The 26,508-nt window shown below is 43.5% G+C and overlaps 2 long non-coding RNA genes across 6 annotated transcripts in view; one reads left to right on the top strand and one right to left on the bottom strand.

Moving 5' to 3' along the window:
- LOC128327664 (uncharacterized) overlaps window positions 1–26,508 on the bottom strand; it is a 146,824-nt gene that overhangs the window by 41,878 nt on the left and 78,438 nt on the right. The window lies entirely within an intron of this gene.
- The window catches only part of LOC128327665 (uncharacterized), a 75,266-nt gene that overhangs the window by 11,918 nt on the left and 36,840 nt on the right, over window positions 1–26,508 (top strand). For both annotated transcript variants that reach the window (XR_008308735.1, XR_008308736.1), the window contains 2 exons: window positions 941–1,019; window positions 11,882–11,973. This is a non-coding gene — a long non-coding RNA (uncharacterized LOC128327665). The remainder of the gene's footprint in view (window positions 1–940; window positions 1,020–11,881; window positions 11,974–26,508) is intronic.

The following is a 26,508-nucleotide window of genomic DNA, read 5'->3' as shown; positions in this document are numbered from 1 at the left end:
CTAGGAAGGATCGATCATGCTGATCACGTTCCCATGCTTGGAGTAAAATCATGACTACAATGGGGTCATGTAGAGAGAAAATTAGGGTTCAGACTGGCTGCCTTTAACATGTCTGTTGGTGTTGCTATGCTAGTTTCTGTTTCTACAGCTATCATTGCTCTGTTGACTCTTTGCAATACTGTTATGCTGGCATTAACCCTGGTGTAGCAGTCATCGGGGCCACAGACCTGGCTGTCTCAGTGTTTGGAATACTCTAACATTACGTATTTAAGATTCCCACCCCCACCCCCCAAAATAAATAATATAAGGATGGCAGTGAGTTTTATCTGCTAATGATTTTCTGCTAACCTAGGGGGGGGAAAACTCCCCACACACATATATTCAGAAGCAGCCAGGGATTAGCAGAGGGCATTGTAAAGTGCTGTCTTGATCAAATGAAAAGCTCAGTCTTCAATGCAAAGGCTCTTTCCCTCATCACAGCACAATCATTTCCCCTTTATTGTTATCCATTCATTTGAACAAAAAAGAGAAGCCTGACCTGCCCTTGTTTGTTGCAACTAGATGATACAGCCGAATCTGTATTCGGTATCAATTATTTTGACTTTAAAATGTTTTCTAAGAGTGGGGTGGTTCTTTTTGTTTCCCTTGATGAAAAATAAAATGACTATTTCAAAAGGAATATGGATAGCCTTGTTGTTCTTAAGCCTCAGTGGTAGGGAACTCGTAATTGAAAAAGTTGTGAACAATGGAACTCAGAACTTGCTCATCTTTTCAGAGAGAGAAATGGGTTGAAAAGCTAACTGGGCTGATAAAGTATTGCATCGGGTAGTATAAGCTTTGGATTCCCCTCCCCCTTTTTTTGTTCTTTGTGACCTCTTCTCTTCCCTTGCAGTTCTCTTGAGTACTGATTATGTTTTCTCTGTTTCTTCATGCATGGCAGGCTGGATTCTGTGAAGGCTGCTTTTCATGTTACTTTTGAAACACAATTAAATGGAGCTTCTGCCCACATTGAAGCACTGGTGAGAATGCCATAGCCAACCTGCCATATAACATACCTTTCAGAATAAATAGTGGTGCATGGCCAGTCTCTGGAAGCAGCTGATAGTCCTTCAATCCATTTGTTATGATGAGCTGATGAGCATTCTAGTCAACAGGATGAATTGCTTCCTTCCAGTGAAGGGGTGCATCTCAATGTACAGATGAGGTTGCTTTGTATTTAATGTGGCAGCCTTTGTGGGTACAGAAAGCTCCAAGTGAGCACTGCAGCTTCTACACCCATCGGCAGCTGCTGGATCAAGGTGAATACATATTGCTGACAGACCATGGTGTGACTCTTGAGGCTGAGAAGCAAAGTAAACTCACCCCCACTGATGTCAATGGTGTCCAAATTACTCCAATATTACAAAGTATTGGCACCTGAATGAAGCCAAAGGCAGAACCCAACAGATCTGAGTGAAAAATATGTTGATCATAAGCCCTATTCATACATTATGTTCAATACTTGTGTGAATATACAGTGTACACTGGTACAGATATGTACACAGGTGCAATCATTCACACATTAAATTGAACACAAGTACAGTACAGCAGAGTTCCCTCTAAGGCATGCACACATGTGCACAGACATGAGTTTTTGAATGTCTGCTCAATTAATTTTTTTATTATTATTTTTAGATCCTGCTAAGATTGACTCAGGAAGGTCGCACTCTGAATATATGTGCACACACACTGCCTTGTTACTGCTGCCCATAACAAAACTCATTCCATACACAGATGGAAAAAATAGAGACAACACTGCAGCATGGTACACCACTTCCTGTCTGTACCATGCATTCAAGGGGCCTGTACACAGGTTTTATTTGCTTATTATTATTATTATTATTATTATATTTACTGTTAAGTTTGTATACCACCTTTCATTAAAACAATCACAAGGTGGTTCACACATAAAAAATAAAACAAGACTATAAAAATCATACAATTACAATATTAAGCAAGAATATAAAAGCAGATCTGACTAAAAAGGTTTAAAATACAGGCAAAATATAACCAAACAAAATACAAAGCAGCAGCAGAGACAATCAAAATAAAAGCCTGGGTAAAAAGCCAAGATTTCACACACTTTCTAAAAACTGTGATGGAGTTAGAGGAGCGAATGGCCACTGGGAGAGCATTCCACAGTCTGGGGGCAGCAACAGGGAATGCCCTGTCCCGAGTGCACAACAGCTGAGCCTCCCTCATTGTTGGCACCCGGAGCAGAGCCCCCTCAGATGACCTTGTCAAGTGGGCAGCAACTCTTGGGAGCAGGCAGTCCTTCAAGTATTTAGGGAACAAACCATTAAGGGCTTTAAAGGACAAAACCAGCACTTTGATTTGGACCTGGAAACAAATTGGCAGCCAGTGCAACTCTTTCAAAATGGGTGTGATGTGATCCCAGCTGGCAGCTCCAGATAAAATCCTAGCTGAAGCATTTTGCACTAGCTGCAGTTTCCAAATATTCTTCAAGGGCAGCCCCACGTAGAGCTGCATTACAGTAACCCAGCTGTGACATGGGTAACTGTGGCCAGATCTGCCTACTCAAGAAAGGGATGCAGCTGGCACAATAGCCGAAGTCGTGCAAAGGCACCCCTGGCCACCACCTCCACATGAGCTTCCAAAAGCAGAGCCAGGTCCAGCAATACCTCCAAGCTGTGTACTTGCTCTGTCAAGGAGAGTGCAACCCCATCCAGAACTGGTAGAATCTCCTCATCCTGATTGGCTCTCCTACTGACCAATATTGCTTCTGTCTTGTCTGAATTCAGTGTCAGTTTATTAGCCCACATCCAACCCATCATGGCCTCCAGCCCGCAATTCAGGACATCCACTGCCTCCCTAGGATCAGGTGACAAGGAGAGAAAGAGCTGAGTGTCATCTGCATATTGCTGACAACTCAGTCAAAGTCCCCGGATGATATCTCTCTGTGGTTCCATGTAGATGCTAAACAGCATGGGGGACAAAACAGAACCCTGCGGGACCCCATAGGCCAATGGCCATGGAGCCTAGCAATAGCCCCCCAGCACCACCTTCTGGATCCTCCCCCAAAGAAAGGACCAGAGCCACTCCAAAGCAGTGTCTCCAGTTCCCATACCTGAGAGGCAGTCCGGAAGGATACCATGGTTGATGGTATCAAATGCCGCTGAGGGGTCCAGCAGAACCAACAAGGATGCACTCCCCCTGTCTATTTCCCGGCGTAAGTCATCCACTAGAGCGATCAAGGCAATTTCAGTCCCATATCCAGGGTGGAAGCCAGATTGAAAGGGGTCTAGATAATCCATATCATTCAAGATCCTCTGCAGCTGGGACGCCACCACACACTCTTATCACCTTGCCCAAAAAGGGAAGGTTAGAGACAGGTCTAGGGCTGTCCAGGTTGGAGGAAATCAAGGTTCTCATTGAAAATAAATGCAGATACAGACATTCATACAAACATGTGTATGAGTGTACAGACTTCTGTACACTTGCATACCCTAATGTTTTAACAGGGCTATTAACTATGTGGGATGCAGGAAATGTGCGAGGAAGTGGTTGAGTGACATTAGTCCCCACAGCTGCTACTGCCAAGTTGCCATCCATTTCTGACACACAGTTCTCCCACCCTGCCAAGCCTAGCACAACAGAACCTATGAGAGGTGGCTACAGAAGAGGCACACACACACACTCAGATACCCTATCATTTCTCATGCACCTCATGCTTGTCTCCAGTCCTTAGTGAATATGGATGACTTACACAATGCAAGCATATACACAGGTGAAATGTTGCCATGATATTTATTCACATTCTGTCTGGCTACTGGCCCAGAGGCAAAACAAATCAAAACCCCTAAAATACTCTAAACAGCTGGACTAGTGTTGTTTTTTTTAGGTCAGTTTGCAAGTGTTTTAAAGTGTTTCAAATGATCGTGAATTATTTTAGCTTTTAATTGTTTTAATACTTATTTTGATTTATTTTTGTTTGTGTTTTATTGGCTGTAAACCAACCAGGGTTATTAGATTGGACAGTATAAAAATGTTACAGATAAATACATGCTATAAAAGGAAAATATTTCAAAAGCTGGAGACCTTACTTTCTTTTACTGACCTGCATTTTTATGAAAACCAAAAAGCTATTTTTCTGCACCCACCAAACACTGGAACACCCTTGTATCAATCAATGTTCAAATGCAGGGCGAAAATAATTGAGAATTATTTCTTAATCAGAAAGGGGTCCTCAAACAAATAAGCATTAATCTAGAATTAAAAGGGATTTTCTGAGAAAGTCGGTCTCCTATTCCATCGCTTGGGTTGTCTCTCTTAATAACCTATGTCTCGGAGATAAATGAATGCATTAAAGATCTTAACTGCTCTTTGATGGACTACAAATGGACATAGTGGAGGGCAATATTTGAACAGTAATGATTTGTAAGCTGATGGCAAAGGAGCCTAGACCACAGAGTAAATAGCTAAAGGGGTCATGAATCTTAATAGCTTCCAAATCAGAAAGATCTGCAACTTATATACTTTGGCTGGGATGTGTATGGAATGTATAAATATTAATAGGACTGGCAAGGACTCGGCATACAAGCTGTCTAAAATTTCACAGTGGGATGATTGAAGCTGCAGTATGTTGAGAAGAAGTGCGCCCACCTAAAAATGAACTGTCAGCACCCGTGTAAATAGTAAAATACTTTCCCCCGCCACCCCCGAAACAATATTAGCACTTGGAAAGAACCACCTTGGAACCCTGTGTGCACTATGTAGTGATATTTATCTCCAGCCCTCTTGTCTTGATTCGTATTTTGAACATGACCATGGCTCAGATTTGTGAATTGTCTGTTCCTCAAAGCATTAAATTATTTGAGTGCAAAGCCCATGGCAGAAAGTCTCATGCGCTAAGACTGAATTGCTGCCCTGAATTTGCAAGTTTTTCTTGGGGCCACATCTGCATATTCATTCATCTCCTTGCCTGTCAATATTTCCCAGTACATTAAAACCGTGCATTGTGTTTTATTTTGCTCATTTACGGGGCCATCGCTTGGTGGTAGAGCATCTGCTTTGCATGCAGAAGGTCCCCATTTCGATCCTTGGCATCTCCAGGTAGGGCTAGGAAAGATGCCTGCCGGAAACCTTGGAGAGCTGCTGTCTGCCACTATAAAAAGACTGAGCTAGATGGAACAATCATTTGACTTGTATAAGGCAGCTTCCTATGTTCCAGTGTTTCCTATAGTATGGATCCAGCCAAACTGAAGTACTTTGAAGTTCAAATCCGGTTAGCAAGATAGTTTAGCACATATGTCACTCTTTCTTGTTGAAACCAAAGGGATTTAGAATGGAATCGTGTCTAATGCATTTCCTGCAGTGGTGTAGAGGCATGGGTAGCCTGTGTTCTCATGGAAAGCTCTTTCGTGTTGGCGGCGGGCAGAGAAATCTACCCTGGCGGCAGACTCCCATGGTGGTGACTATGGCAGAGGCACAGCGAGGGTGGCTTCTGTGCCCCCAGTGATGGTAGAGGCATGCTCCTACTACCTGTGCTCCTGCTGGCTCTGACCCCAAGGCAGCTGGGATTGAAGAGTTTGCATGCACATGCCCTTAATTTCCAGCCACCTTGAGAACATCATAACCCTATATGGATGTTGTAGGATAACTGTGCTGAAAGATGAACGGGAAGTCACATTGTAATGTAGAAAACTAATAAAAATAAAGTGCAGGAGAACATCATAACCCTGGGTGGCTGGGAAGCAGTAGCAGGCTATAGGAGCCTGCATTAGTATTTCAGGTCACTTGGGAATCCAACATGGTCATGTAGTGTATAGTTCCACATGTCAACATGCTTCATTTTAACTGGATCCTTCTCTGGGGCTTTGATAAGGAAATATTAACAATCTACAATCATTTCTCCAAGAATCAATATTGTTTAAACCTACTTCTGTATTCGCTATTAGAAATAACCAAGCATTCTGTTTGTGAAAGACTAGATGAGTTTTGCCCTCAAATATTACTTATTTTATTTCTTAACTTCTTTCTTGGGAAGCCTTTGGCGGGTTGCTACCTCTCGGTAAGGCATATATAACTCAACCCAACACACACACACATCTGATTAAAACAGTTTCCCCAGATGATGAGTTGGGTAGGTGCCTCCCTAGACCACCATCAAGCTTTCAAACCATTGCCTACTCCTCCTGTCTGAATTGGACTCTGTCTCCCACCAGTGATGTGTAGGGGGATCAAAAGGGGGGAAACACATTGCCAAATAAAGAAGACAAAGAGTACACAGATTTGCACAAAATGTGCATATGCTGATTTATATCTATAGATTCAAATACTGAAATAATTTAGCATAATTTAAATAGAAATATGATGCAACTCACCTTAGTGGAGAAGACCATGACCAAGTAGCCTGCTAACTAAGCAAAGAGGCAACTTTTAAAGTGGCAAGTCTCTTATATTTAGCAATTGGAAAGCAATTGTCTCTATTAATTCTCAGTCTATGTTTTGTTTTAGCTTGTGTGCCCTTTGGGGCAAACCATCTTATTATTTATTATTTATTTCCTGTGTAAACTGCTTTCAGAACCTTTGTTGAAAAGCGGTATATAAATATTCATAGCAAAAGTAGCATCCTGTGAACCTACCTGTTGTCCCCAGACCCCAGCCCAAGAAGACACGTAGACTTATTATGGGTAAAAAAGGGCCACAACTTTATTAACAGAAACAACAGACATGGCGGACTGGAACGACAGGTGATTAATCACCCTTAGAGAACAGTGCGGGCCCCTAGGCCTGGATTAGGACTCTGACGTCCTACCCAGCGCCTTACTGGGCGACACACCCTGGCTCGGGAAACAGGTAGGTACGCCCCACCCCATTCCTTCAAAGCCAACCCCCACTTTAGAAGAGGGGATCTGGATACTTCAAGGTCTTCACCCACCCCGGACCGCACAGCCCAAAGGTTGGTGAAGTCCTGAAGCAGGTTTCATGGCAATCCATTCTCCCCGTGCCGCACAGGCCACAAAGGAGCAATTGACCAATCAACCTTTAAATATCCAAGGGTGCTCACCAATGTTCTATCCCTCAACTTACCCCCCGACCTGCACTGTTACTGCCATTGTGGCCGGCCTAACTCTAACTAAACACCTGGGTACAGAACGGAGTAGGTGGAAAAAAACCCAACAGTGGCCAATGCGTTGGGAGCAAAAAATTCCTACTCGGCCCCCTCGAGCGACCAGTCACTAGACCCGCTCTGCACCAAGGAAGGGAGGGAGGGGAATGCCCAGGCTGAACTGAGAAGCCTGGGGCGTGGATCGGCCGATCGCGGCCGAAACCACGCCCCCAAAACCAAAGGGGCCAGTCGGCCCGCTTCTTGGGTCTTGTGCAGGGCAGGGCTTGGGACAAACTCCCTCCCCTTTGCATGAGGCCAAGGGGAGGGGGATTCTGCTGGTATTAACTGTTAAATTTCTCAAGACCCCTGCTTTCCCTTCTTAGAGTTCTTTATCTTGAATTCACCCCAAACTTCACTCTTTAAGCATCTGTAAATAAACACCAGGAGATATTTTTCAGTAGTTTGGGGTGGTAAAAGTGTTCCCAAGGGGCCGACATGCCTACAATTTTCATCTAATTTGGTCATGAAGTGACAAAGATACATGCATTGTTCTCATTATATTTCAGTATCTAATCGGAATTCAGGAATCACCTTAAGTGGTGCAGTGGGGAAAACCTCAGGACTCTGTGGGCGCCAGGAGTCGAAACTGATTTGACGGCACACTTTACCTTTAGTCGGAATTCAGGCTTAAAGTTATGGGGAAAAGAAACTTTACACTTTAAGCACCTGCAAAGAAACTCCTGAATCTATTTCTTTGTCATTTGGGATACTGAAAGCCTTCCAAATGGACTGTCATGTCTGCAACCTTCATCCAGGTGGATGAGAAATGAAAGTTATTGACTTCCCCCAACTCTCTCATTGAAGAAGCATCCTTCCTTATCTCTGATCTGCAGCTGCTGCCAGCTGTCAAACATTAAACACAGCAATGTAAAGTGTGTCTGCAAAGAAACTCTGGGAACTATATGCCTGTAATTTGGGTGAGGGTGAGGGTTGAAGCCCTCCCAGGGAACTGTCATGTCTATAACTTTCATCCAAAGTGGACAAGAAATGACAGGATTTTGTACTTCCTTCCCCACACTGAAGAAGCATCTTTCCTTATGTCCAATCAGCAGTTGCTACTGGCTGTAAATTTCAAAGGCAGAAAGGTAAAACTCATCTGGAAAGAAACCCTAGGACTATCTGTCTGAAATTTTAGGTACCTTAGTACCTCCCAGGGGACTGGCATGCTTACAACTTCCGTTCCATTCTGAAAAGAAATCAAAGTTATTGACTTACTTTCTGCATTGTAGTCTATGGATGAAACCTTGGCTCCAGAAGCTGCTTCATGCTAGATCTGAGCCAATACTGGTCCAGAATCCAAGCATTCGTTCAAAGAAAGGAATCTCCACATCAAAAGAGATGGGGTTATACTCCCCCTGAAGGACCACGTTCGCAGTCTGGGGCTACTCATTGATCCAGCATTGTCAATAGAGGCTCAAGTGGCCTCTGTGGCTCGAAGCACCTTTTATCAGCGTTGGCTGATACGCCAACTGCAGCCTTACCTGGACAGAGATAGCTTGGCCACAGTTACTCATGCCCTGGTAACCTCTCACTTAGATTACTGCAATGCATTGTACATGGGGCTGCCTTTGAAAACGGTCTGGAAACTGCAGCTGGTGCAAAATAGAGCTTCAAGATTATTAACTGGGACTGGACATTTTGAGCATATTAAGCCAGTGCTTTATCAGCTGCACTGGCTCCCAGCTGCTTCTGGCCTATGGAATGCACTCCTGGCAAATATCCGCAGTTTAGGCTTGCTGTTGGCTTTTAAGAGAGCCCTAAAAACTTACTTGTTTGGCCTGGTCTTCCCAGGTTTTTAAATTGTTTTTAAAAGTATTTTAATTAGTTTTAAATGGCTTTAAATTGTTTTTGAATTGTTTTTATATTGTTTTTAGCACTGTGTCTTAAATGGTGTTTGGTTTTATGTATTTTTAAACTACTTGTGCACTGCCCAGATACTTTGGATGGAGTGGTCTATAAATGTATTTGTTTATACATTTATAGCCTCCCCAGTGGGGTTCACTTGGCTTCATCACTTTGTTATTTTAGATTCCTGGTAAAGACCTTTTTGTTCACAAAGGCCTTTTAAATTCAGGTTTTTAAATTTGGGTTTTCAGATTTGTCTTGATTTTTAACTAATTTTAAAATGAGTGTAAAATTATTTAAACTCATTATTATAATTTAAACTTATTTATTTAACATCTTTTTATACCACCCAAAATTCACGTCTCTGGGTGGTTTACAACAAAACAAACAAACAAATAAACAAACAAGCAGAAAAAGTTAAAATGTTAGTTAAAATAAAATAAAATAAAATAAAAACATGTGTGTGGAGGGGGGTTAGGTCTCCCAGTGCACGTGGCTGAAATAGAATCTGAATTCAGGTTTCATAGGGCCACCTTCAGACATCACGGGAAACCTCAGGCAAGCTCACTTCAGGTTGCCCCCCGTGATGTCCAAACAATCAGAGCCATGGTTCCAGGACCCAGCTGCAGCTCCAATTCCCACCACCAGCCTCCAGATGAACTCTCAGCTGCAATTAAGGTTAACTTATCAAATCGAGGGTCCAGAGGCTGGAGTGTATCATTTGGTTTGGGCAACTTGCCCAAACCAGAGTTAAGGGAGAAAGCTCCACCCTCTGCTTAAATGTAATTGGCTGGCACAGCACTCCTTTCCTGCTCTCAGAAAGCCCACACAGCCAGTTATCGCCTCCTTGCAGGCTCCAAGACCACAGTGCCAGCTCATCTGGGAGAGTGTTGGGGGACGGGCAAGAGAACCATGGGTTCACTGCACCTGCGGTCAATATGATAAGTCTAAATTCAGAGTCTAAATTCAGAATCTAACTTAAGCACTTCACTCACAGAACCATAATGGCTTAAATTAGAAGTCAAGAAATACAATGAGTAGCATCCAGACTAAGAGTTGTACATGGATGCTTTCATTTGTCAGCCAATAAATTGCAGTGGCTGATTGGTTGTTTCTAATAGCAAATATAGAAGTAGAGTAAGTATAAACAATATTGATTCTTGGAGAAATGATTACAATCTGTTAATACTGGGTTGTGAACTAATTGGGCAACATCCAGACTTGTGAGTTGTGACTAAGCACTGTTGAAATTAAAGAAACAGGTTGGTTATGACTAGTTAGTCATTTCAATGGGACTTAGTAATGACTAAGAATCTGAATAGTGGCCCCTATTTTGAAAATCCTATCAGTGCAAATATTGCATATCTCTCTCTGTAGGAAAAAATGTTCTCAGCATGCAATATTCCTTTTCAGCAAAATGTAAATACCTACATAAACAATAGGGAACGTTTTACCCATTCCTGCAGTATTCTATACCAAACTTCTAAGAATAACCTCAGAGGCATAAACACAACTTGGCTGACATATAATTTGTTACAGAAAGTGTCTTTTAACATCCCCAAAGCAATCAAATACTGCCTTCCATACATCTTAATTTTATAACAAAATACATTTTTTTCTGTCAAAATCATGAGTTTGCTATTTTTTCCTTTGTTTTGACAAATATGTATTCATAATCAGGTATTTCGATCCTAACTGTGTCTGTGTATATGCTAGGCTACATTTTTCTCTTGTGTCCATAGGTTTAGCTTTTACTTTTATTAGGTTACTTCAATCTAAATGGCAGGTTCAGTCCTATAGAGGACACTGTGAAGTGTCCCTCTTTTTGGCTAACATCCTGACTAATGCTGTGAGCATGGAACTAAAAAAGACGTGTTTGCATTGACAGCATCCCCTTTTTGTAATGTGGGGGCTCACATGGGGGGTGGATTTTCATTCATCTTCTCTTTCCCCAGAAGCATTCTGAGCAGTGTGAAATTATGTCCTTGAGGGCTACATAACCCTCAGGTACATAATTTCATGCTGCTCAGAGCACTTCTGGGGAAAGAGGAGATCGGCTAAAATCATTTCCCCCAAGCTTCAGAAGTAGGAACAATATCTCTGCTAGGTCTTTTCTGGACTACTAGATTTGCATCAGTTAAAGCATTGCAAACTGCAATGGAAAAGTACAACGGTTTCAAACCAAGAGTTAAAGGTTGTTCAATGTTTCATTGTAGGCTGGGTGGCCCTTCATATTTTCCATCCACTGACACTTGTTTTAGAGGCAGGAGTGTCCATATTCTCCCAGTACCTGGGGGACCAACAGGAGCCAGATATTCCTCTCAGGCAAAGCCTGCAAAGGCTACGGGAGGGGGGCAGTGGAGGAGGAGGAGATCAGGGGAAACGGACTGCCCTCCTACCCCCTCCTCAGGTCCAGTGCTGGATCAGATCGCACCATAGGGCTTGCTTGCCGAGGCAACTTTGGACCACCAAAGAGCAGGAGCAGGACTTGGGGAAGTTGGGGGAGGTTGGGGGTGGACAGGAAAGGGGGGGGGCTTCTGATGAAAGTCACGACCAGCTTTGCTTCCAGCTCTTTTTCACCTCCTGGCCAAAGAGAGGCAGCTCCTCCTCCCCCTCCTCCCTGAGCTGCCGTTCTCCTTACCCCCCTCTGTGTTCTCCTTATCCCCCTCTGTCACCTTCTTCCTTTTCATATGCAATGCAGAAAAGGGCCGGGGGGGGGGGCAGAGAGGAACGAGATGACCTGAGGCTGCTTTAACTTCCATCAGTATAAGACACTGTTTGTCTCCACCCTTACCCCTTCTGTTTTTCCCGCTGGAAAGCTGCAGACTCTCAGTTTTTTGTGTGCTCGTGTGTGTTTCTTTACAGCTTGTGGATCTGCATGTAGTCAAATAAAAGTGATTCTTGTAAAGCAAGTTGGGACTCACGAGCTGGCGGGCAGGACACCCACACACTATGCAGTGAGTATAAATCTGAAAGGCAGGAGGTGAGCTCTTTCATTTATGTGTTTGTGTTGGTTTTGTTGGCAAAGAAACCTGCACTCTTTTTCGCTGATAAAAGCAGAATGGGGGCAGGGCAGCTTTTCTTTGCTCCTGATTCCCTTTCTTTCTGACTCAACAATGCACTTTGAGCCTTCTTTCTTCAGCTCACCACCAAAGTTGCTGATAGGCTCCATCTCAAAATGGCAGCTTTTCTCTGCGAGAAAGAGGCTCTCGTTGTCCTGGCGATTCCTTCCCCCATAGAAATGCCTTTGAGAAATTTGCAGCACAGTGGCCAAAGGAAGCTCTTTCCACATAGATCCAGAAGCATTTAATCTAAAAGCAGATTCTGTCCCACCAACACTCCCTGTCGCCCCTCCCCCAGCACACACACAGACACACACCTTTTTGCTTCCCACTAATCCCCTTCTCAGGGTTCTACACCTGTCCACACTGCAATGCACAAAGAATGGGGCAAGCCTTCTAAATTGGAAAAATACAGCTACTTTCCTGCAATGCATTTACAGAGTTGTAGGGCAAAAAATGCATCAATAAAATCCGAAACAAGGCATGGGTAATTTGAACAAAACCCTGTTGACAGCACAGCGACTGCCATGTCAAAGCACAGGCAGGGCACAGGAGGGGCACTTAGTGGACACGTTGCAAATCTGTTGCAGCACCTAATCTGGAAAACACCCCTGGGTGCCTTTTTTTTTTTTAGCTGTACAAGGGCAGTGTTAATCAATATATCAGCCACTGGGCCTCAGCAAGATTGCCATTCATTTTAACAAGAACATTTTAATAAGAACAAGGAGGGGTCGGAGGCAGGCAGGGATTTCTGCCCACAACACTGTTGTAGCTATGACTAGCCAGCTGAAAATGTCCACTGTAATGTGAGGGGGCTCACACAGGTCAGGGGAGGCCCACCAGAAGCCACCTTGATGAGCGACCTCTCAAACCTGTACATGAAGCAGAAACTCTGAACACTGGCAAAAACAAACAAAGCAAAACATGGGTTAACTTTTTAAAATAGAGTCACAAACAGAGGTCCTACGAGTGGAACAAATGTAGTTAGTCAAAAGAAGAAGGAAGGCAATCAAAAAGAAAGAAGGCAGGCATTATGTTCAGGAGAAAGATCATTGCCATTTACCACCACTTCCCATTTCCCCCACTATACCCATTTCCCCACTTTCTTTTTCTATAGAAGAGTAAAGTGACAGTGAAACACATGGGTACAAATGACTTGCCACTGAGATATCATCATAACAAGACATGTAATCATTGACATTGAACATTTTGTCCTATATGCAACATTTATATCTATGTTTCTTGGAATACAGCAAAACAGATCATATTGCAAACTGGAGAAAGTTTCCAGCTTGAGAAAAGAAAGTTCAATTCATGTCAGGATTGTCCTTCTTTCTTATGCAGGGGTCACAATTTGTGTGAAAATAGGATCTATTTGGTGCTCTTCGGAATAATAGATACAGCTACTGTCATCGTCCCCATGGGGCTGATCCTACCATTTCACTAAAGACCCCGTAAGACTTTGGTATTCGTGAGAGGTCACAGCCTCAGAGGCACAGTTCTGTTGTCTTTTAGCATAATTTCAGCAACAAGGAACCCAATTGTCATGTCACAAATAGAAGGATTATGACTTCCAGTGGGGAAGAAGCAGCAGGCAAAGTGATGTTTTCTTTAAGAAATCAACAGTCTCTTTTCATGTAAATATGCTATACGGTTTTTAAGAGGGAGGGAGGGAGAAGATGTGTATCAGAACCTGTTCCATGCTCGAGACAATAGGTATTCTTACACATTACACCACTTGTTACATCAAGGCAATAGGAGTGGCATGTAATGAATACCATATATTCCAGTAATGAATTTGGTGATCGTATGCCTACCAGTATACGATGGAAACTATCATACTTCGGACACATTATGCAAAGATCCAGCTCCCTCGAGAAGTCCATAATGCTGGGAAAAGTTGGAAAGAGAAGAAGAGGACAACCAGCAGCAAGGTGGATGGACTCAATTACATCAGCAATGAATGCACCACTGAGAGACCTTAAAGGCCAAGTTGAAGACAGCTCATCCTGGAGAGAATCTATCTATGTGGTCTCAACACTGACTTGACGGCACTTAATCAATCAATCAATCAATCAATCAATATGATGGAAGAACCTAGAAACAATGTGTGGATTTCTGCATATTTAGGGGGATTTACAAGCATACAGAAAAATATTTGTAAATTTGAAAGCAAAAACATAAAAAAATGAACCAAAAAATGACTGGATGAGAACTGATCTGATCCCTCAGAATGTGGTTCAACCTAAAAATCTCAATTCCGTGATCATGCCTGGTCTGAGCTCATGCTTCATGACTTATTTGAACCCTTCATAGGAACTGAACCCTGATCTTCCAAACCATAGTCTGAAACTCTGCCCACTACTGGCTCTTCAAACAACCTTCTCTCCCCAGCCACATCTTACTAATCTTTCCCTACAAGCTTCCCACCCCAACATTGCAGTTATTTAATCACACAAAGGGTAATGACCAAACATTTGCTAATATGACATCTAGGTCTTCTCTCAGTTTTGCTTAACGGTGGTGACTGATATCCAATCCCAAATGCTTTTAAGTGAAAAATCAAAATTTTGGGAGATCCAGTCACAAAAATAGACATTTTATGTCTTTTCAAAAAATAGACATTTTGTTTCAAAGTGTTCAGTTGGCATCACACATATCACAATCATAATTAAGAAGCATAACTGGCAGCAGTCTAACAAAACTGAAGGGGCCGTGTATATGTTATTTCATCTCTAGTTCACCTTATTGCAAAGTCAGAAAATATAGAATGACATTTGCATTGAATTGTCCTGAGCCTGCTGAAAATATCAACGAAAGCGTTCTCATTATTGCAATAATTAAAGAAAATTGGCATGACTTGCTGAGCAGAGCACACGGAATACTAATAAGCAATGCAGGAAATGTCTTTGAAAAAGTTATATTCTTGTCTTTTTCTTTCCACATAAAGTATTCTGTGGTAATAGAAGACAGGTCAGGTTTTGTCATTAGTATACAGAGGGAGAAAGGAAGAGAGGAACATACTGCAGAATCAGCATCTTAAAAGGCACAGCATGAATCAAAATCTTACAGTGCTGCCCATGTAGACTATTCTTGAAGATTTCTGACACCACACGGGGCATCAGTTATTCACTACTATGTTTAAATTATACATTGCACAGCAAGAAGGTGGGAAGAGGAGGAACAGGTTTCACAGCATTCGACCATGTAAACTCCTTGCTCAGGGCTATGCCCTTTAGAACTTCTACTGAAGATGTGATGCTATGTCCTCTCATTTCACAACACGAATCAGTGTTTCCATAAGGCAGTAAAAGGAGGACCTTTGTTTTAACTAATGATATGCTCTACTAGCACTAGCCCAGCTCAGCACTAACTCTGCATTCCATGTTTCATGCTAAGGACACATTCCAAGGCACTTGATACATATTTTGGCCGACCCAAATTCTCTTTGACTCCATCCAGCTGATCTCAACAGATGGGCTGTAAGGGCTTTCTGCAAAAATAGCTAAAACTCCACTGATCAGTGTGGTGTTTTGTTTGTTTGTTTTTACTTAATGTATTCCTTGATCCAGGCCAGCTTTTGAATGGTGCTTTAGTTACTTTTAGTCCAGTCCTGGAGTAGAGGCGGGCTAACAAAACAAAACAAAACAAAACAAAACCAGTAGCAAGAGCATTGAAAGCAATCTGCTCTTGCCTCTCTGTAAAAATTATCTATTGCATTAAACTATAAATATTCCTGATTCTATTCCACTGCCTTGTCCTTGTGCGCCACAGCTCTTTCTTCTGGATTCTATTATCAGCTATTAAAAAGTAGGGATGTGCACAAACCAGTTCGGAGGCCATTTTGGAGGCCTCCGAACCAGTTCGGAACCGGACCGGTCCGGCACTGAGGGGGGGTCTACCTTTAAGGGCGGCGGGGTAGAAATTACCCCTCCTGCCGCTCTTCCCCCTCCGGAGCTGCAGTTTAAATCGAAGTTTTGGGGACGGCAGCGTTCCTCCCTGCCACCCCTGCCCCTGTCGTTGCCAGGAAGTCTCAGTAACAGGAGCACGCATGTGTTCGTTGCGGCGTGGCGCCACCATGTATGCGCGCACCGCCTACGTCACACGCACGCTGCACATTCCGTGCACATCCCTATTTAGAAGGGGAGCAGGAAGTAGATCCAGGACCCTCTGATCTCCCTTCTGCACCAAACAGCTGACTGTAGAGATTTTAGCCAATTTTTAAAAAAAGGGATCCCATGTTCTCATTTCTTTAGACTGTCATGGCTGCTTCTCAGAGGAGGCAGGAGGTTGTCCGGATATTTGTGTGTTCAAAAGGCTCTGTGTTTATAGAAATAGCTGTTTAAAAATGGAAAGAAGAAAACAAATGAAGATACAGTGGGTTCACATGCAACCGCAGCACCTGAGGTTCACGCGAGCTAGCACCCACAACCCCCGGAGTGATCTCTCCCCCCATCCTGACAGAAGACTCTGCTTCCGGTCCAGGATCCAATATGCCAATATTTATAGGTTCGAACATCACAATCCCGGCATATCCTTCCCTACTTCTATCAGAAAACCCATCATCTGTAACTGAGATTTAAAATGAGTTACAGATGTCAGATTTCCTGACATAAATTGAGCAGAATATGCTGGGATTGGTGGGTTCTGACATCACGACTAATCTTTGTATATCAGAACCTGGACAGGAAGTAGAGGCTTGTGTTGGAATGGGCAGAGAGGGTGCTTTTAGGGCTGAGGGTGCTTGATGTGCAAAATACCAACCAACTTATTACGAATAAAGGGAAGTCATTTTTTGGGTGGCAGGCTGGTGGCAAGTGGCGGAGGGAAGACGTTTTACTCATCTTCCCCACAGATGACTGTGTTCTGCTGTTGGGAGCACAAATTGCACTCCCAGACAAGCAGGGCTGCTCTTGCCCACAACACATCCCAGCCCCTGGAGACCACACAATGCACCATGTGAGTGTGCGGTGCATTGTGGGGATCTCCCCAGTGCCAGGCAGGCACCCGTCAATGCTTTAGCAATAGCAATAGCAATAGCACTTACATTTATATACCGCTCTATAGCTGGAAGCTCTCTAAGCGGTTTACAATGATTTAGCATATTGCCCCCCAACATTCTGGGTACTCATTTTACCGACCTCGGAAGGATGGAAGGCTGAGTCAACCTTGAGCCCCTTGGTCAGGATCGAACTTGTAACCTTCTGGTTACAGGGCGGCAGTTTTACCACTGCGCCACCAGGGGCTCTAGTGCTGGCTAAAGCAGGCTCCTTAGGTGGGTTTGCCACTAAGACACCACCGGGAGCCAATCGGTTCCCGTGGGTTCCCCGAGGCAACCAAGCCCAGGCTTTCCTGCCTAACCCAGTCTTGGCTGCACATGAGAACAGCCTCAGTCTGTACATAGCTATTGACTATTATCTGTGGTTTAGTCTATTTAAATACCTTTGTTTGTATGTGCCAGTTTATTTGCCAAAAGCTGTTTATCATAACTGTGGTTAGTTTGCATATCTTTGCTATACTATTTTAACTTGCTAGTCTGTGAGGAGTTATTTATTATAACCTCTTTTGTCTTTCTACTTGAGGTTTATCTTACTTCCTTTTTTATAAGGTTATAATCATGGCTTGTTTTTATCTATTTTTAAAATTGTGTGTAATTTCATATAGTTCCATTTATATTTATTCCTTACTATCCTTTATTGGTATATTTTATATGTTGTAGTCCCCTGAAGAAAGGTTCTGCTTGGATCTACGTTGCGATCTAAATAACAACATCAGCAATAATCAACCTCCCCATAACAAATTGTTCTCTGGGCAGCTCACAGTTTAGGATTAAACCATGCAATAAAACCACATAACACATTAAATCATAACAGATAAAAAGGGAGAAAAGAAAATACAAAATTTAGTACAAAGCAGTTTTAAAACTCATTTTAAAATTAGTTAAACATCAAATCAAATCAAATCTGAAAATCAAAATTTAAAGGGCCTGGGTGAACAAAAAGTTATTTACCTGGTGTCTAAAAGAACAAAGTGATTAAGCCAGGTGAACCTTGCTGGGGAGGCTATTCCATAAATGGCGTGCAACCACCAAAAAGGCCCTCTCCCTAGTAGTCACCCACCTCACCTAATTTGGCAGGGGCACCCAGAGGAGGGCTTCTGAAGAAGATCTTAAGGTCTGGGTTGTGACTAGGGATAGGCCCGGACCGGTCCGGAGGCCATTCTAAAGGCCTCCGGAATGGTCCGGACCTGGGCGGTCCGGTTTGGGTGGGTGGGGGGCTTTAAGAGCGGGTGGAGGGTTTACTTACCCCTCCCGCCTCTTTCTCGTTCTGGCGCCGTAAGTTTAGTAGTAATTGGGGTGGCAGGATACCTCCCTGCCGCCCCTTCCCTGCTGCTGCTCTGCAAAACTCCCAGAAGTCCTTTGCATGCACGCACGTCACAGAGACGTGAAGCGCACACACAATGTGTGCACGTCACAGAGACGTGAAGCGCGTGCATGATGTGTGCATGCGCAAAGGACTTCTGGGAGTTTTGCAGAGCAGCAGCAGGGAAGGGGCGGCAGGGAGGTATCCTGCCGCCCCAATTACTACTAAACTTATGGCGCCAGAACGGGAAAGAGGCGGGAGGGGTAAGTAAACCCTCCACCCGCTCTTAAAGCCACCCCCCACCCCAGAGCCAGACCGCAGTTTGGCGTTTCTGTGCACACTCCTAGTTGGGACATATGGGGCAAGGCAAAATCTCAGGTAACCTGGTCCCAAGCCATTTAAGGCTTTAAAGATTAAAACCAACACTTGGAATTGGGCCTGGAAATGGACTGGAAACCAGTGCAGCTGATGAAGCACTGGCGTAATATGCTCAAAACATCCAGTCCCAGTTAATAATCTTGCAGCCCTATTTTATACCAACTGCAGCTTCTGCTTACCATTTTCAAAGGTAACCTCACGTACAATGCATTGCAATAATCTAAGTGAGAGGTTACCAGGGCATGAGTAACTGTGGCAGGTAAGGTAAGGTCGCAGTTATCATATCACCTTGCAGAGAGGTGTAGCTGCTAAAACTCTAAACCTCAGAAGAAAGTGATTTGACCATGGCAAGGGCATAGAGTACATATTCCCCACTTTCAAATCACCTTCTGCTACTGCACCATTATGAAATCATTACTGCACCATTCCTGTTTTATTCCTTCCTATTTTAAGATGTTCTAGAATTCTTAGGGCAGATGGCATTCTCTGTGATGCCCTGAAGATGTCTAGCGTCGACATCCCATAACTAAGAAGACCTTACTGCTAGGTAGTACTGACAGTAATATAGTGCTTGACTTCCCATGCTGGTTGTGTGGTAAAATACATTTCTGGTCCCCAGACCCCTGTCCAAAGAATAGAATATCTCTGGGAATAGAGAAGTTGATTACCTCTGGTCTAGAATAGAATTGTTTAAAAGGCTTTAAAGTACTTTAAAAAGTGCTATACACATGAATGCTATCAGTGAGTTATTGACATCAAAGCTCTTTAAACCATTTAAAGTACATTGGCTGTTCTAATGTGAACAAAACCCCTGTTTTCAAGCATGAATTATCCAAATTGCAATCCAATATCCATGTTAATTATTATGATTTAATTACAGCATCTTTCTTATTGCAGGCTTATTTAGAAATCATTCTTCTGTGTAACCACAAGAAACATTATTAGTACACATCAAAGAACACAGCAAAACTCTGAATGAATGTTAATGACCCATGCAAACTAAAATAACACGTAAAATTACATGAAGTGGTAGGTTTACTCATTAATTCTATTTAGTGCATTATTATACTTGGGCTCTGAATGGTTTCTCTTGACCACACTGTGTTGATCTTCATGACTTAATATAGAAATTCTGGAAATGAGTGCATTACTGTAAGCAGCAGAACTAGAGACTATATTATTAGTGTACAGTAGAACTGGGAGAGTGTGTTACTTCAGATGATTGCTAAGTGAAGCTTTAATACACTCAGAAAGAAGATACAGTATAATTTTCATCAGAAGCTGAGTTCAATTAATTCATTTTAATTCTAAGAAGCCTGGAAGGAGGATGCTTTCTCTTTCTCATGCCTGGCTGCCTCTCATTTTACAGGGAAAAGAGGGCCCTTGCTACAAACCAGAGAATGCAATCAAAGAAAGAAAAACTCCCATTGACATCTTGGGTTCCCAGATGTTGGAACTCCCATCATACCCATCCACAATGCCTAAAGGCCATTGTAGGGCATCATGGGAGGTAGTTTAACAACATCTGGGAACCTAAGGCTGGGAACCCCATCTGAATGTTTCTGCTTATTAGATGTAAAATAAATAATAACAGAGAATACAAAGAATACTTAAAGCCCATAGCTAGGCACATTTGTGCTGTTGGAGATCTTTGACTTTATAGATCAGTTCTTAGAATTTTGAAGAGGCTAATGAGTGAATTCTAAATGAAATCACTGTTTTACGTAGCAGCAGGTTACACTCTCTGTGGATGAGAAGGGTAATGGATAGAGATTTAAAACTCAAATCAATGATTTATAAATCATAAATAAATCATAAATCAACTGAGAGTATTTATAACTGAGTATTATGACCAGTGTTTACTGTGAGAAAAGCTAGTGACTGATCAGCTCTTGGTAACAGCCCATGCTACATTGGTTGGTTCCAGACCATGGCAGTTGGGCAAATAAAAAGAGCCTGGGGCTAACGGGGCCCACTGATGAAGTCTGACATTACCAGATAACATCCTCAAGCATAAGCAAGACAGGCAGAGGCATTCTTACCCCCGGACCTTGGGGCCCCAGTCCGTGGCCTTCAAGTTCCGGGGGGCTTCGCCACAAGCCTCGCCACCGTTAGCTCCTGCTGCCGCTGCCACGAGGCCAAACCACTGATCATGCCAGTAATTCTAACCACCATGTGTGCGACCAAGGGGTGCGGGGTGCGTCGAGCAGGCATTTCCCCCGTGGTGGCAGCAGAAGGTGGATCAGGAGTGGCCGCTGGGTCAGGCCATTCAGCTCAGCGGCCCTTGAGAACTGTGAGGCGCCCCAGCACACGTGCACATTCAAACTGTGCAGGCGTGCTGAAGCACCACGCAGTTCTAAAGGGCCTCTGTGTCGAACAGCCAGGCCCAGCAGCCACTTCCGCTCTGCCCACTGCTACTGGAGGGAGATGCCTGTTCGACTCACCCCCCACCCCACCCCAGGCCGCGCACATGGTGACTAGAATTACTGGCAAGATTGGCAGTTCGGCCTCATGGCGGCAGCAGAGGGCACTTGTGGTGGGAGGCCTCATGGTGGCAGGGAGGCCTCACAACGAGGGCGGTACGGGTGCCCAAACAACTAGGAGTGCCACTGATGACGGGGCACTGCTTTCACCTTTGTCTTAGCTAGGCTTGCTACTAAGCATTCTGTTATACTCAAAATGAGCTGCTAAGATGGGGAATAATCTTCTTTTGATATTATGATTATGACCTCAAGGTGGTGTTCCAATACACTGCCAAAAAAAAAAAGGGGTGTGATCTTGTGTAGGGAGAGGAGAGGTGACTCTGTTACAGGGCAATCTGTTATGGCCATTTGCCATGCTGAAGCTTCCCTTTACTTGCACTACAGAGATTTGGTGAGTGAAGGTCATTTTTGTTTTTGTTTTTGTTTTTAATTGGCATGAAGCTATCTTACTCGACTAAGTCATCAGAGCCGAAGAATCTGGAATGATGAGTTTGCGTGTCCCATATCTTCTGCCTTTCACCAATGTTTGTTGAAAAGCGGTATATAAATATCCGTCATATTGTATTGTATCATATTTAGGGGAGAAGCAATTATGGTTTCTTACTCAGGAGCACCAAAATCCTGAACCAGACCCTCCCTGCCATGCTACAAGCTAGATCAGTTAGCCAAAATGTACAGTGTCCTCTTTGTGACCTATGATCTAGGAAAGATAGATTAAAAAATTGTAGTTCACATTACATGCATCAGTTCTTATTAAGCAACAAGTTCTGTGCAACACTGTGAGAAAAGAAAGAGAACAAGTGCATTATGTCTGGGTTTTCCCATTTCATAGAACCAAGAGGTGGATTTTTTTTTTGCTCATGAATTGCCCTTCTGCTGGCTCTGTTCAAGTTTTCATCACATATACATGTGCTTGGAGACATTATCAGATAGTACGATGCTGGCTTTCATTCATATTGTGGAATAGCTCTTAAGATTTGTCTGCCATGCTGATTTTCATCATGACAGCCTACTTGCTGTTTCTTTGCTTGACTGAAATGGAGTCTTGAATGAATGGAAATAAACTATGCCTTAATCTTGCCCAAAAGGGTGGTTGATATTATCAGTCACTGGCTTAGTGGAACACAGTTGGGACCTTCAGCAAAATATTGCAGTGTATCCCCAGCTCCTGAAATGTGTGCTTCCGTTCAGCATTCCAGTTGGAACTAGAATTTAGTAATGATATTCGGCTCCTGCCACTGCCTTTGGGAGTGGAGCTTTGGCACTCCTGCTTCTGCCACTGCTACTATGTGCCACCACGGGGGATAGGGGCAGCCTTCAGGGTTGCTGCTGCCACCACTGCCACTTACCACTGCTGTCAAGGTCTTGACCGGACTTGGCTGCACGCTGTCGACATATAGTTTGATGAATGTTGTTTTTCAGCAGTGAGTAGCCGACTGATGACGTGATTTATAGTGCAAGCCATGAGAGCTCCCAGCTGGCAGGGATTTAAGGCTTATCAGCCCTCTGCAAGAGGCGTTTGCTTTTCCTAATAGTCTCCAATTGATCCCTGCGTCTCGTGACACGTCGCTGTTGGGGGGTCAGTGGGGGTTGGTTGCATAGCTCTTCTTCCGATTGGTCTTTCACGATTTCTGCTGCCTCAGGTTGTTGTGCCTGCTCAGAGTCATTATCCACAGCTGTTTCATGAACACTGACAGCCGGGCTCTGCCCCTCAGACACTCCTGCATCGCCTGGAAAGTTGATAGCTTCCCCTTCCTCCTCGCTGTCGGAGATCGAGGGTGTGACAACTGCCACCTTGCAGGGAGTGGCCTTTAAGGCTCCAGCTGCTTCCAGTATGGCCTCTGAGACTAAACACCATATCACAGAGAGCCAGTGTGGTGTAGTGGTTAGAGTGCTGGACTAGGACACCCATTCAGCCATGATACTAGCTGGGTGACTCTGGGCCAGTCACTTCTCTCTCAGCCTAACCTACTTCACAGGGTTGTTGTGAGGAGAACTCAAGTATGTAGTACACCACTCTGGGCTCCTTGGAGGAAGAGCGGGATAGAAATGTCATCATCATCATCATCATCATCATTGCCCAGCATGTGAAAAGCAAGCCAGGAAGTGGCATGTGCACACTCACCGCCACTTCACGATTTGCTGTTCATACACCTGCCAGCAATGCACTGTTTAACTACTCTGCCACCATCCTTGTGGCAGTAAAGGAGGAAGTGAGGCAAGATACAGTGGGGGACATCTGGGGCACCCCAAAAAACATTGGGGGCATGTGGCTCCTGACCCCTCATGATGCCACGGGTTTTCCCCTATAAATCTTTTCAACATTCTGCAGCTCTTGGAAGCCACTGAGCATGCTCAGCATTCATCAGGCATTTTTGTTTTTATGTCTTTAATTAACAAATAATATTACAAACATATGTACTTCTGCAAAATTCTAATTTCAGCCTGTTTTAATTATATACAATCAATTCTCTTCTGTTTTGGCTTGTGGCTGTAACATTAAAGAACTTGAACTTGAACTCCTTCTGCAAACCTTGAGGTTCACCCGAATATGTGGAAACCACAACTTTGTGTCTGGGTAGCTCCATTTTGTTCCATTTTGAGTTTGCTATTACTACACATGCTAACAAGTCGAACCTTTGCAAAATGTTGCAGTGTACTCCAAGCCTCTGGTATTCCCCCTAAGTAGTGATGTTCAGGGCTTGCAGAGTAGAAAAGGGAAGAGGAAAAGTGAACTTATTTTATTTTCTATTCTCTTGAAGTCTTTCCTGCTGTGCTACCATTCCTTCCCTCTCTCTGTTATTTCTCCTCCTCCTGCTCTCCTCCTCCTCCTCCACCACCATCTCACAGCTGGAGCTCAAAAGCTTTTTCAGAACATAAGGATGATTCTTCTGTCACATCCATTAAACATTGGTTTGGTGAAAGCTTCATTACTGTTCTTGAATCTGGTTTCAGGGGCATAGAGGGACCAAGCGGGAACAAATGGCCCTGAGCCCCTCAAAGAGAGGGGCCTTCAGCTGGGCAGCAGCTTGCTCTTCACTCTTTCCCACCTGTCACTCTGAAGAAGGAAGCCGTGTGGGAGCAGGGGACCATATTCAGATTTTGTCCTAGGGCCAACTCCAACTTGCTACATCCCTGTCAGGTTTGTTTCCAGTCAATCAGCTACAGCACAGTGGACAAACTTGACGCTCCAGATGTTGTTGAACTTCAACTTCCATCTTCCCCAGCCACAATAAATTGTGTCTGGGGATGCTGGGAGTTGTAGTCCACAGCCAGCTGGAGGGCCAGGTTTGCCCACCCCTGAGCTACAGTGTCCTTAGCTGAGTCACGCTTTTTCTACCTCAAATCCACCCACGTCTGCAACATAAGGACAGTAATATTGCCTTATCCTACCTTAGGGTTTTTTTTTTTTTTTTTTTTTAAAAAGACTATTGTGAGAATGTATGTGGAGTGAACTTTTCTTACTTATACTTCCCTTTGCAAATCGTTTAGGACACTTCCTTGTGACAATCTCTGTTCCTCACATCCTTGTGAGAATGTTCCTCACATCTGTGATGCAGTCACTGTGATGTAGTAAAGAATAAGACATCCTGTAGAAAATAAAGTATGTGTATGGTTTATTATATATTTGCCCTGCTAACCAGGCAAGCAGGCACCTTTTTTAAAGTGGTGATTTAGCAGGGGGAGAGCAACTGGCTCTATCCATCCCCTGCACAGCATCCCTCCAGTGACTTTTGCTTGGGTCTATCTTATGTTTCTTTTTAGATTGTGAGTCCTTTGGGAGCCATCTTTATTTATTTATTATTTTTCTATGTAAACTGCTTTGGAAACTTTTGTTGAAAAGCGGTATATAAATATTTGTTGTTATTGTTGTTGTATATTCTCATACATGCAGACATTTGGGAGCTATGGGCTCCACCAGGGCAGGTGGCCCTTTGTGGTGTCGCAGGCACAGTACAAGGGGGCTTCTTGGCATGAACATGGCAGCTATTCACCTATTCAAAGCTATTCATAGCGATTCAGCTATTCAAAGTGATATGGTGGGAAAGATGTTGAGAGCACTGTTGGGGGAAAGAGATGCTCATTTGAGATTGTAGTGACTGAGTTGTCTTGCCAGAGAAAGAACCCTCACAAAACGGCAGCGGGGGTGGGGGGTGGGATTGTTGTGGTTTATGAGGTCAGACAAGAATAGAGTTGGCAAAACCTACCTGCTGCCTTATTGCTTTGATGACTGAGACCAAATTCAGAAACTGAACAGACCCAAGAGGCGACCTCCTTCTCCCTTTGAAGGAGATTTACAAATACATTAAGAGAATGGGGAAAATTTCAAGCAAGCAGAAAAACACTATTTATTATTGTTGTTGTTGTTGTTTACACAGTCAGACAGGTGCTATTGACTGGTTTGTTTTATCCAGACATCGAGTCCTTCCCAAGGACCTGGGATGGCTGAATTTTATTGTCAGTGTTGTTGCTGTTATTATTATAGATATCGTCGCAGAATATAGGCTGTTCCCAGTAAAGCTGCTTTTTGTAAGTGGCTGATGGTGATTTCTGTGCCCCTATGGTGTTGAGGTGCTCTTCAAGGTGTTTTGGAATTGCACCTAGGGCACCAATTACCACTGGGATTATTTGGGTCTTTTTGTGGCACAGCCTTTCAATTTCAATTTGTAGATCTTTGTATTTTGTGATTTTGTCTATTTCTTTTTCTTCTATTCTGCTATCCCCTGGTATTACTATGTCGGTTATTTTGACTTGTTTTTCTTTCTTCTCCACTACAGTTATATCTGGTGTATTGTGTGGCAGATGTTTGTCTGTTTGTAGTCGGAAGTCCCATAATATTTTTGCATCTTCATTTTCTACAACTTTATCAATTTTATGGTCCCAGCAATTTTTGGCGACAGATAGCTTTTATTTTTTTGCAGATGTTCCAGTGTATAATCCCTGCTACCTTGTCATGCCTTTGTTTGTAGTCAGTCTGTGCAATCTTTTTACAACAGCTGATTAGGTGGTCCACGGTTTCATCTGCTTCTTTACAAAGGCGGCACTTGCTGTTTGTTGTTGGTTTTTCTACTTTTGCTCTTATTGCCTTTGTTCTTAGTGCCTGTTCTTGTGCAGCCAATATTAAACCCTCTGTTTCTTTCTTCAAGTTGCCATTCTTAAGCCATTGGTGATGTCTGATGTCTGATTTTCTACTTATATTGTGCAAA

The sequence above is a fragment of the Hemicordylus capensis genome, chromosome 5 (genome assembly GCF_027244095.1).
Source record: "Hemicordylus capensis ecotype Gifberg chromosome 5, rHemCap1.1.pri, whole genome shotgun sequence".
Classification (NCBI taxonomy): domain Eukaryota; kingdom Metazoa; phylum Chordata; class Lepidosauria; order Squamata; family Cordylidae; genus Hemicordylus; species Hemicordylus capensis.
Note: the sequence above shows the minus strand (reverse complement) of the source record. Positions and strands in the feature narration are given on the sequence as shown.